We start from the raw sequence: 10,011 nt of genomic DNA, 5'->3' as shown, positions 1-10,011 counted from the left end.
CGTGGGTAGTTGAATACAGGTGCTGCAGGTGCTGCAGAGTTACGGGCAGCGATTGCCACTGAAAAAACAGCTCCGTGATAACAAACCCTCTTCTTCAAATTTAGCTTTGTGCCATGTTGTCATCAATTTTCCAAACGTGGCGCTGCCCTTTCGAAATGCAAATTTGCCACCTGTGAAAGCTCTCTTACGTGGCAGTTTGCGTGCCAAGAATGAGAAGCTACGTGAAAGGAGGCTCTTGGTGTCTCGATTTGTCATGTAATCCTTGATTGCTTGCAGGCCAGCTCCGACGATCCTCGGCGGTGGTGCAACACTCGGGTTCCCCTCGAGATTTAGTCGTTCCAACTTCAAGAGATCTCCAAATAGATGAGGAAGGCTTTTAATCTGGTTATAACTCACGTCTAATTCAACGAGCGCAGGCAGCCGACAGATATAATGTGGCAATGCTTTGAAGTTATCAGAATTGTAACTAACAATAAGAATTTGAAGGTTTACAAGTCTTTCAATGTCTTCAGGAAGATATGGGAGTTTGCTTCTATGAATGTCCAGAACACGAAGAGAAATCAGGTGGGAGATGGAGGAAGGGGGTTGGAAAGTTTGTTCGAATGAACAGAGAGCTTTCGGAGGTTGACCAGTTTCAATCCAAGAGCATCAGGCAACCGCTGTAGCTTGTTGAAATCCACAATCAGCTCTTCGAGGGAACTGGAAAATTTGATTTGTAATAAGTTAGCTCTAAAATCATACAATTATCACATTTCATACAATTTGGTATTTTTCGGTATTTTTTATTTTTATTTGATTGTTTTAAGAATATTTTTTTGGGGGGCTAAATCTAAAATATTCTTGAAATTTTCAATCAATTTTTTTAAAATTGGGCAAAATCTAAAATATTTTTGATTTTTTGTTTTTTTTGGCCGAATCAAATTAAGTTCGACTATACTATATTGTTTTCAATATTGTTTTATGAAAGAAGTCAAATAAATTTATTACCGCAATTTTGAACGCACTCGCAATTCGTCAAAAAAGTTTTCAGAAATGTTGAGGATTTTGAGATTCGAGAGCCGTCGCATCTCTACATCTGTGTATCCAATCAAATATTTATTTTTTGTGTTTGCGTATATTATGCCACAATCTCTAGTTCTTACTATGTATCTCAGAATTTATTTTCTTACACTCCAATGTGTGTATTTTGGAGTCTCCATAAATCTGGAAATCAAACTCACTCTTTGCATGATATCCAGTCTTGTCGCTGTGACATACATTAGGCATCCAACCAATCTTTTGAATAGAGTTGGATTGACATATGATCCTACATCATCCTTGTTTAACTTTGTACCTGTTGCAACTGGTGTAGGGACAGGTTTACAATTTTCCATCCTGAATGTTTTCAATAAATCTTTGGCATATTTATTTTGACAAATAAAAATCCCCTTCACTGATTGCTCAACTTTTATGCCAAGAAAATATTTCATGAGACCATGGCTACTTTAAATTCCTTTATCTCAAAATCACCTGTAAAAATCATGTCATTAACATATAAGCAAACAATCAAAATCTGTCAATGCTCATTTACCTTTGTGTATAAAGTAGGCTCAATGTTGCTTCTGCAAAATCCATTCTTGACCATATAGCTGCCAATTCTGCTATACCAAGATCTAGGCGTTTGCTTCGGTCCATAGAGCACTTTCTTCAACCTGTAAATTTTCTCTTCATTACTCTCAACTTCATATCCGAGAGGCTACTGCACATAAATTTTTTCTTCTAGAATTCCATTCAAGAATGTTGATTTCACATCCATCTGATATACTTTCCACTTGTTCTGAGCTGTTGTGGCTAGAACTACTTTTACAGTATCCAATCTAGCTACCGTAGTAAACTTTTCCCCAAAATCTATTCCCGGTTGCTGCGAGAATCCTTTTGCTACAAGTCTAGCTTTAAATCTATCAACTTCACCTTTCTCATTCAACTTTTTCTTGTACACCCACTTCACACCAATGATATTTTTTTCCTTTGGTAAATCAACCAAATCTCATGTATCATTCTTTTGAATAGCTTCAGTTTCTTCATCCATGGCTTGCACCCAATTTTCATCTCTGATTGCTTCTTCAAACGAAGAAGGTTGGAATGACAACAATGCAAAATTTGAACTAACATCAAAATCATCATAAATATCTTTCAAACTTCTCATCTTTCTCTTACCATTGCTTGAAATATCACCAAATTGATTGTTGGGAGAATCTCAATCTGTTGATATGCTTGAAGATCCATGTTGCTCTGAAAATCTTGGATTCCTTGTTGGTGTGTCTCTATTTGGTGTCTTCACCTGTGATTCTTGCTGCTCCTTTTCTGCTACATCATCTTTTTCCATCAGTGGCACTTGTGCATTAATTGTTTTGTCTACAGTTACATTCCATGACTCTTGTTCGTTGAACACAACATTTTTGCTAATTATGGTCTTCTTTGTGACAGGGTTATACATTTTGTAAGCTTTTGATTTCTCTCTATAACCAGTGAATATGAAATTTTCACTTTTATCATCCAATTTGCCTCTTTGCTCTTTAGGTATGTGTGCATAAGCTAGACATTCAAATGCTCTAAGATCAGATACGTTGCAATACATACCTGACCATTCTTGTTCTGGTTCTCTGTTCATCACACCCTTTGTATGAGATTTGTTGATCACATAAATAGCACATGCAACTGCTTCTGCCCCATACTCATTAGACAAGTTTCTACCTTTCAACATGCTTTTTACCATGTTCATAATTGTACTGTTCTTTCTCTTTGCTACACCACTCTGCTACAAGGTGTACCTGGTTGTAAACCATATTCTGATTCCATGTTGTTTACAGTGATAATGGAATGCCTTTGAATCAAATTCTCCACCATGATCTAACCAGCAATACTTTGATCTGTTGATCACTTTGGTTCTCTGCTATGTCTTTTAATTCCTTGCACTTTGCAAAAGTTTATGACTTCTTCTTCAAGAAGTAAACCCAATTCTTTCTGCTATTGTCATCAATGAAAGTAAGGAAGTAAAAAATTCCACTAATCGATTGTGTCCTCATAGATCCACAAAAATTTGTATGCACTATGTCAAGAGGTTGCTTTGCTCTATGCGCAACTCCCTTTGGAAAAATTTCACAGTGTTGCTTTCTCGAGATGCAACACTCACAAGTATTAGCAGGTTCTTTGATGGGAGATAATCCTCTTACCATCTGTTTCTGCTGCAATAATATTAAACCAAAAAAGTGCAAGTGTCCAAATCAAAAGTTCCATAACCAATAATCATTAGAACATGCAACTGTAATATAACTCACCTGACCACTGTAATTCATAGTTAGAGGAAATAGTTAGTTCCTCGTCATCTGCACCTTTTCTATAAGATGCTTTCTTGGGGGCTTGTCATATATAACACATTCTTGACCTTGAAAGATAACTCTGTATCCTTTCTGTGTCAATTGACCAACACTTAACAAATTATGTTTGAGATTGGGAAAATAATATACTTATGATATTGTCTTCAACTCCCACTGCTTGGTCAAAATGTTGACCACTCCTTCTCCATAGTCTTATGAGTCCCCAACTTTATCTATGTTTTCACAGATTGATCAAAATTTGCAACCAAATTCTTATTTCCTATAATGTGGTTACTGCAACCACTTTCTAATAGCCACACAATAGCAGAAGGTTCATGCATAGCATGGCAAGCTAGGAACATGGAGTTAGTACTCTCTGTAGTGACATTAGCTCTCTGGTTCCCTTGATCGAATATCTTCTTTTTCAAATCACAAGCATAATGACCAGATTTATTGCAATAATAACATCTCACTTTTGATTTGTCAACTCTTTGATTATTTTTTAAGCTTCTGTAGTTGCTTCCACTTTCATGTTCATGCTCTTCTCAGTCATCTCTTGGACCACCATATCTTCCGCTTCTTCATCTTCCTCTCGATCTACTTCTGCCTTTACCTTTGTCTCTTGAAATAGAAACCTAACTTTTGAAAGAAATCTCTAAAGTGGAATCATTATTTTTGTCTATCCTTGCCTCATGTGATAGAAGTGATCCCATCAACTCATCAACTATCAATGATTCCAAATCCTTGGATTCTTCTATGGCTGCTATCATAACATCAAATTTGGCAAACAAAAATCTGAGGACCTTCTCAACCACTGTTTGATCTTTAATTTCTTCACCATAAAACTTTAACTGATTTACGACAGTTATGACCCGATTCATGAAAGAATTGATGTCCTCTATCTCCTTCATCTACAGACTTTCAAAATCTCTCCTAGTATTCTGCAACTTAACAATATTTACTTTTTCCATACCTATATAGTTTGTCACCAAAGTATCCCATACTACTTTTGTTGAAGACATGATCATAATCTTCTGGAACACTGCTTGGTCCACTCCCTGTTAAATACGTTGCAATGTTTGTGCATTCTTCTTCTTGTCTTTCTTCCATCGATCCCTCTCTGTATTATTGAGATCTCGTTCTGTTACTTCATCCTTAGGCTCTGAAAACCCAAACTAGACATAATCCCAAACATCATGTGTTTGCAACGTGATCGCCATCTTAATGGCCCACACATCATAATCCTTCCCTGTAAATGATGGGAACTAGGGATGGAAATTTGAGAAAGCCATCCTTCTCCAAAAATACCTTTTTGAAAAAACCCTAAATTTCTCTTTTTATAAACTTAAAAAAAAACACTCATTTCAATAAAATCCTAAACTTTTTATTTAAAAATAAACACACTTTTTCAAAAACTCTTGATATTATTTTTTATATATAAAAGAAGGTTTTTTAAAAACTCTTTATATATAAAAAAACAACAAAAACCTTTATATAACACTCCAACGAATTAAAAAAAAAAATTACGTGGCCCCTATTTACGCTGTAAGGCATTTCTCTATGAAAAGAACTTCCTCCAATGCCACGTGCATCCTCCTGCACCGTCCGACCATTTGTTAGATGATTAAAAAACTGTCTACCGTCGGATGATTCCATCGACGATTACAGTAACCACCTACCCTGTTACGGTTTCTTCATTTTACTAACCATCACTTCGCCCCTCCGATTTCTTCATTTCTGCAATGTTTAACACCAAACTCTTCGCACCTCCGATTTCTCCATTTCTGTTAAAATAAAGAAAAAATTCTCAAAAAAAGCAAGGACACAAAATAAAGAAAGCACAAAAGCTTGCCGTTATAACAAAGCCATTATAATAGCTCATACAGCCATTACAGAGTTCATACAGCCAATACAATTGCTTGTATGGGTTCAAGAAATTCTTAAAGGCCTTAACGCGTATGCATCTATGTCTTTAGATGTTTATGAGTTCGTTCTATTGGGCTCAATCCTCCTCCATTATGCACAGGTGAGAATAGCGGCCCTCTAAATTTCGAAATTTCGAAATGCACAGATAGATCTTTTAGAAAATGCAGAATAAGGGATTACATTGTAGATCTTAGGTTTAGCTTTTGTATTCTAGCTTAAGCTTTAGCTTTTGTTGTGTAGAGGTTAAAAACACTGGAGCATATTTCCGCATTTTGCAATCTGAGCCCTCCCTTGCAAATAGAATTGACATGAAAATGTAAGAGATAACCAGCACTGCAATCCGAGCCCTCCGTTCTTAACAGAATTTGCAGTATGTGATAGAATTAATCATCATCAAGGATTGAGGATCTTGATCGGTTTAAGTTGATTCAATTTTTCGATTCATATTGGCATTGGCATTGCAGTGCGTCTCCTCCTCCTCCTCTCAGGGTTTCGTTGTGTGGTCTGTATGTTTGGAGCTCCATATGTTGTGTTTCCGTATGAATGTGGTATGGTCTGTCATCTGTTTGGTGTGTGACTGTATGTGTGTGTCTGTCTGTTTGGTGTATTCTCTGAGAGGTGGAGGCAGAGGTAGAGGTAGACGCGTGTTTGTGTTCCCTGAGAGGTGGAGGCGAAGGCAGGTAGCACATCAATTATTAAATCAAGACAACTTTGCCCAGGGATCACAGTTAAATGAGGCATCCGACTCGATCATAGGTAAACAATAAGGCATCAATCTTTATATGGATCACTCTGATTATGGAAGATTAGCTGAATGAGAGAGGATTCGATTTGATTTTACAAACAAATTACTTTCGCATAGCTCGATTCGATTGCTTTGCTGTAAATTGATGTTCAGTGTTGTTTGGTTTTTTAAATTAAATCCTTGGTGAAGCGGAAGTATAGATCCCTAATTGCACAGATCCCTTCTTGCATAGATATCGATAGAAACAGGGCTGCCAATATCACGGTTGGATCTGGACGGTGACCATCGTTGAAGAATGTCCACTGGGAGCGTTTTTCTGGAGCAGAAATTCCGCAGAGCCTGTGGTTTCTGGGTTTTTAAAATCAGATCCTCTGCATCCCTACTTGCGATATAGATCCCTACTTGGCAATATCAGGGTTGGATCCGGGCGGTGGCCATCGTCGAATAACGGCCAGTGGGAGCGTTTTTCTGGAGGAAAGAGCCTGCAGTTTCTTGGTTTTGTTGTGTTCATAAATAAATTTCTGATTGAAGTTACTGATGCAATTTTTCATCTACTGAGGATTGGTTTTTATTGTCCATTAAAAAAGATCTCCATGAGAGTTGGGTGAGGCAACATGCTCTATATGAAACAACATTTAGCATTGCAGAGGTCGATTCTGATCCGGCGATTCAAAGGGGAAGATGGGAGAAATACCATCTAAATTGGTTCAATGCATCATAGCATCTAAATTTCGATGGACAACCCTCCAAGCTCCAAGGGAAGGGAAGAAAACATTTGATGGTCAAGAACGATACGACTCCGACACCATTGAAAAATGGAGGAATGCTCTGTCTTGAGTTGCAGAAATAGAAGGAAGGTTTTGACGGAGAGGCATATAACAGGTGAGAACAGCAGCCCTCGATATAAATATAAATCTGACCATATGTAGCCATTTCTACATTATGACTTTTCGCCAATTATTATTGATTTCCATTTCTGTTTTAAAAGAGAATGAAAGAGATGAAGATGAATTTCGTTTGCGTTTGCGTGGTAGCTAGCAATAAGCACTCCTATAAAAAGATCAATAAGCACTCTTAGAAGACCGAAAGTATAGTTAGATTCTGCGAAATTGAAAAGCCAAAAATGCATAGTTAGATGATTCAATTAGTTCCCAGTCTTCTAAGGCATGCCAAGCAGGGGAATGAAATGTAATTAAAACTTGTGATGCATGCAGATCAGATCAACCATGCAGCTTTATTTGTTTCTAATTACGATTAATGAAGCAAAATCTAGAATAGATATTACTCAACTATTCACAAATTTAAAAAAGTTGACTGCAAGCCAGAGTGCCGCGCTGTGCCAGAGTATCAGATCCTCTACATCGATGGTGAGGCGGTTTCTTGGGTATTTTAAATTAAATCCTCTGAATCCATGTTTCTTGGGTATTTTAAATTAAATCCTCTGAATCCATGTTTCTTGGTTTTTTTAATTAAATCCTCTGAATCCATCCTGAGGCAGTTTTTTGGTTTTTTAAATTAGACCCTCTGCATCCATGCTGAAGCGGCAGCATATATAGATCCCTCGTTGCACAGAAAGCCAGAGAAATGCATCTAAGGGCAAGGAAAAAGGGATTGAGCAACGCCGTAACCCTTGCAAATATCAGATTCATCCCTCGGAGGTAAGCATAGCATTTTCTTGACTGACTCTGTTAATTACGCCATAAGGCGTTTCCCTCTGGAAAGAACTCCCCTGGCTGTTATGCTGGCACAATCTGCACCCTATAATTGATTGTTAGACGATTAAAACATTTTACACCATTGGATCCGGACCGAACTGACTCCTTAGTTTATGCCTCTTAACCGTATGTTCAACCGTCCAATGTTTAGTTGTAACCACTTGCTAATATGCGTGTACTCCATTCTCTTTATCGGAGTACCAGTCTAGTGGAAACTTGGTACCTGCTACAACGCCTGCTCGATATCCTCCAGTAGAAACTTTGTCCATGCCTTTAAGCCAAATCGAGTGGATGTTTGTTGCAACCGATGGACTGACCTGCGCTTCCGTCCAGCAAGAGCCAGGGATTTACTTGGAGAAAGAAGCCTCTTTCCAGCAAGAGCCAGGGATTTACTTGGAGAAAGAAACCTCCATCCTGCAAGAGAGAGACATTTACTTGAGAAAGATGTAATGAAATTATCGCCTGGTTTTAGAGACAAGGGACGAGGTAGTGGGATCATTTCTTCTATATTTCTTCATTGAAATTGTTAAGAAGTTTGTTTGTCTTTTAACTAATTTGAGTGAATATGTATTTTCTGTTGTATTTCAACGGGATTTAATGTTAATTTGAATGAATATCTATTTTCTTTTGTATTTCAACTGGATTTAATGTTGTGAACTCCATATAACAGAGCAGAAATTATCTTCCGTGTATGGCTGAGTGTTTTCAGAATTAAAGATCTTACTATAGTATGAAAAATGTGTAAAAAATCAATCTGATCAAAGTGAAGGGTTTACGTTTCTATATAGACCTTTGTACACTTCGGAATTTTTTTTACACCCTTGTTTAAGAAAATGTGCAGAACAATTGTGTTCTTTTTTTCATTGTTCGTTTTAAAAGAAAAATGAGTAATTTCTCTTCCTCCAGAGGTAAAAGTGAACATAATCTTTATTTGATCAAAACAACCATCCGATATAGCAGCATTTTTAATCAAAGCAATTCATCATATGGAACGTTATATCTTAACCGAGTTGTCTGACAAGTTGTTCACATGCCATAATGAATTATTCAATACTTCAGCAAGCCCAAACCTGTACGTCTCAATGCTCACTAGTGTGTGAGTTCGCTGGATTTCATCTCTGTTATGAAAGAAACAAGCTTACTTCGAAAATAAATAAGAACATTGGTACCTTGCTGAAACGAAATCGTGAATACCATTACTGTAAATTCAAGTACATGTTCATTTCCTTTTCTCAAATGTTATGAAAGAAACAAGCATACTTCGAAAATAAATAAGAACATCGGTACCTTGCTGAAACGAAATCTTGAATATCATTACTGTAAATTCAAGTACATGTTCATTTCCTTTTCTCAAATATTTCGGATAGAGATGAGAGATTATGTAGGAATTCACGTCATCTGCAGAGAATTTCTTTGAAACTACGTCCTTCAACTGTTTTTCTCCTCCCCATATCTTGAACTGACAATGAGATGAGGCTGCCACAATATGACGTGGAATTCACTTAATTCCAATTACCTTGATCAATCTCCACTTCTACCACAGTGTATTCAATTGCACTACCTGCTAGATAATTTGTCTCGTGAAGTTGTATTCAGCTGCGCCACCAGACCTTTCCTCTACCAATCTTCACAGCCATGAGAAAAAAAGAAGTCAAAACACAATGTTCAGAAGGGCTGAGAAGCAAAACATGCATTAGGCATTTAGATATTATCCACAATATTCCAACTTTAAATTAATGACCAAGAGTTTTAATGGTGAATTTTGAAGTAATCTGGCCCGTCTAGAGAATATCTCATTGTGTAAACCATTTAATGAATTTTGAAGTAATCTGTCTAGAGAATATATCATTGTGTAAACCATTTAATCATTTAAAAAAACAAAAAATTTATAGTAAAATTCCAAATAATCTAGATATAAAATATAGAGATAAAGAATAACATGACCACATTTGTACTAACTAATCCATTATAAAAACAATAAAAAAACACTTATTAAAAATTTGTATCTAAATGACTTACCTTGGCTCCATCGGGTAATCGAAACGCGTATTAACCTCCTGTACTCGCCAATACATATTAATTCAGAGGACTTAACATCGTGAATGCAAAGGAAAGGCTGTGATATATATATATATATATATATATATATATATATGCAATTATATATATATATATATATATATATATATATATGCAATTATATATATATATATATATATATATATATATATAATAAACCAATACCCAGATTAAAAATATAATCCTTTAC

At 36.4% G+C, this 10,011-nt stretch overlaps 1 long non-coding RNA gene across 1 annotated transcript; it reads left to right on the top strand.

The window, feature by feature from the left end:
• Window positions 1-5,163: 5,163 nt before the first annotated feature.
• Window positions 5,164-8,034, top strand: LOC149241258 (uncharacterized). Its single transcript, XR_016245604.1, has 4 exons — window positions 5,164-6,038; window positions 6,260-6,909; window positions 7,242-7,394; window positions 7,547-8,034. It is a non-coding gene; the product is annotated as an uncharacterized LOC149241258 (long non-coding RNA).
• The last annotated feature ends 1,977 nt before the right edge of the window (window positions 8,035-10,011 follow it).

This window comes from Pinus tabuliformis, chromosome 8, assembly GCF_031772625.1.
Source record: "Pinus tabuliformis cultivar Carrire ecotype Pingquan chromosome 8, CPIR1, whole genome shotgun sequence".
Lineage (NCBI taxonomy): Eukaryota > Viridiplantae > Streptophyta > Pinopsida > Pinales > Pinaceae > Pinus > Pinus tabuliformis.
The sequence above is the reverse complement of the archived record's forward strand: the minus strand, read 5'-3'. Positions and strand labels throughout refer to the sequence as shown.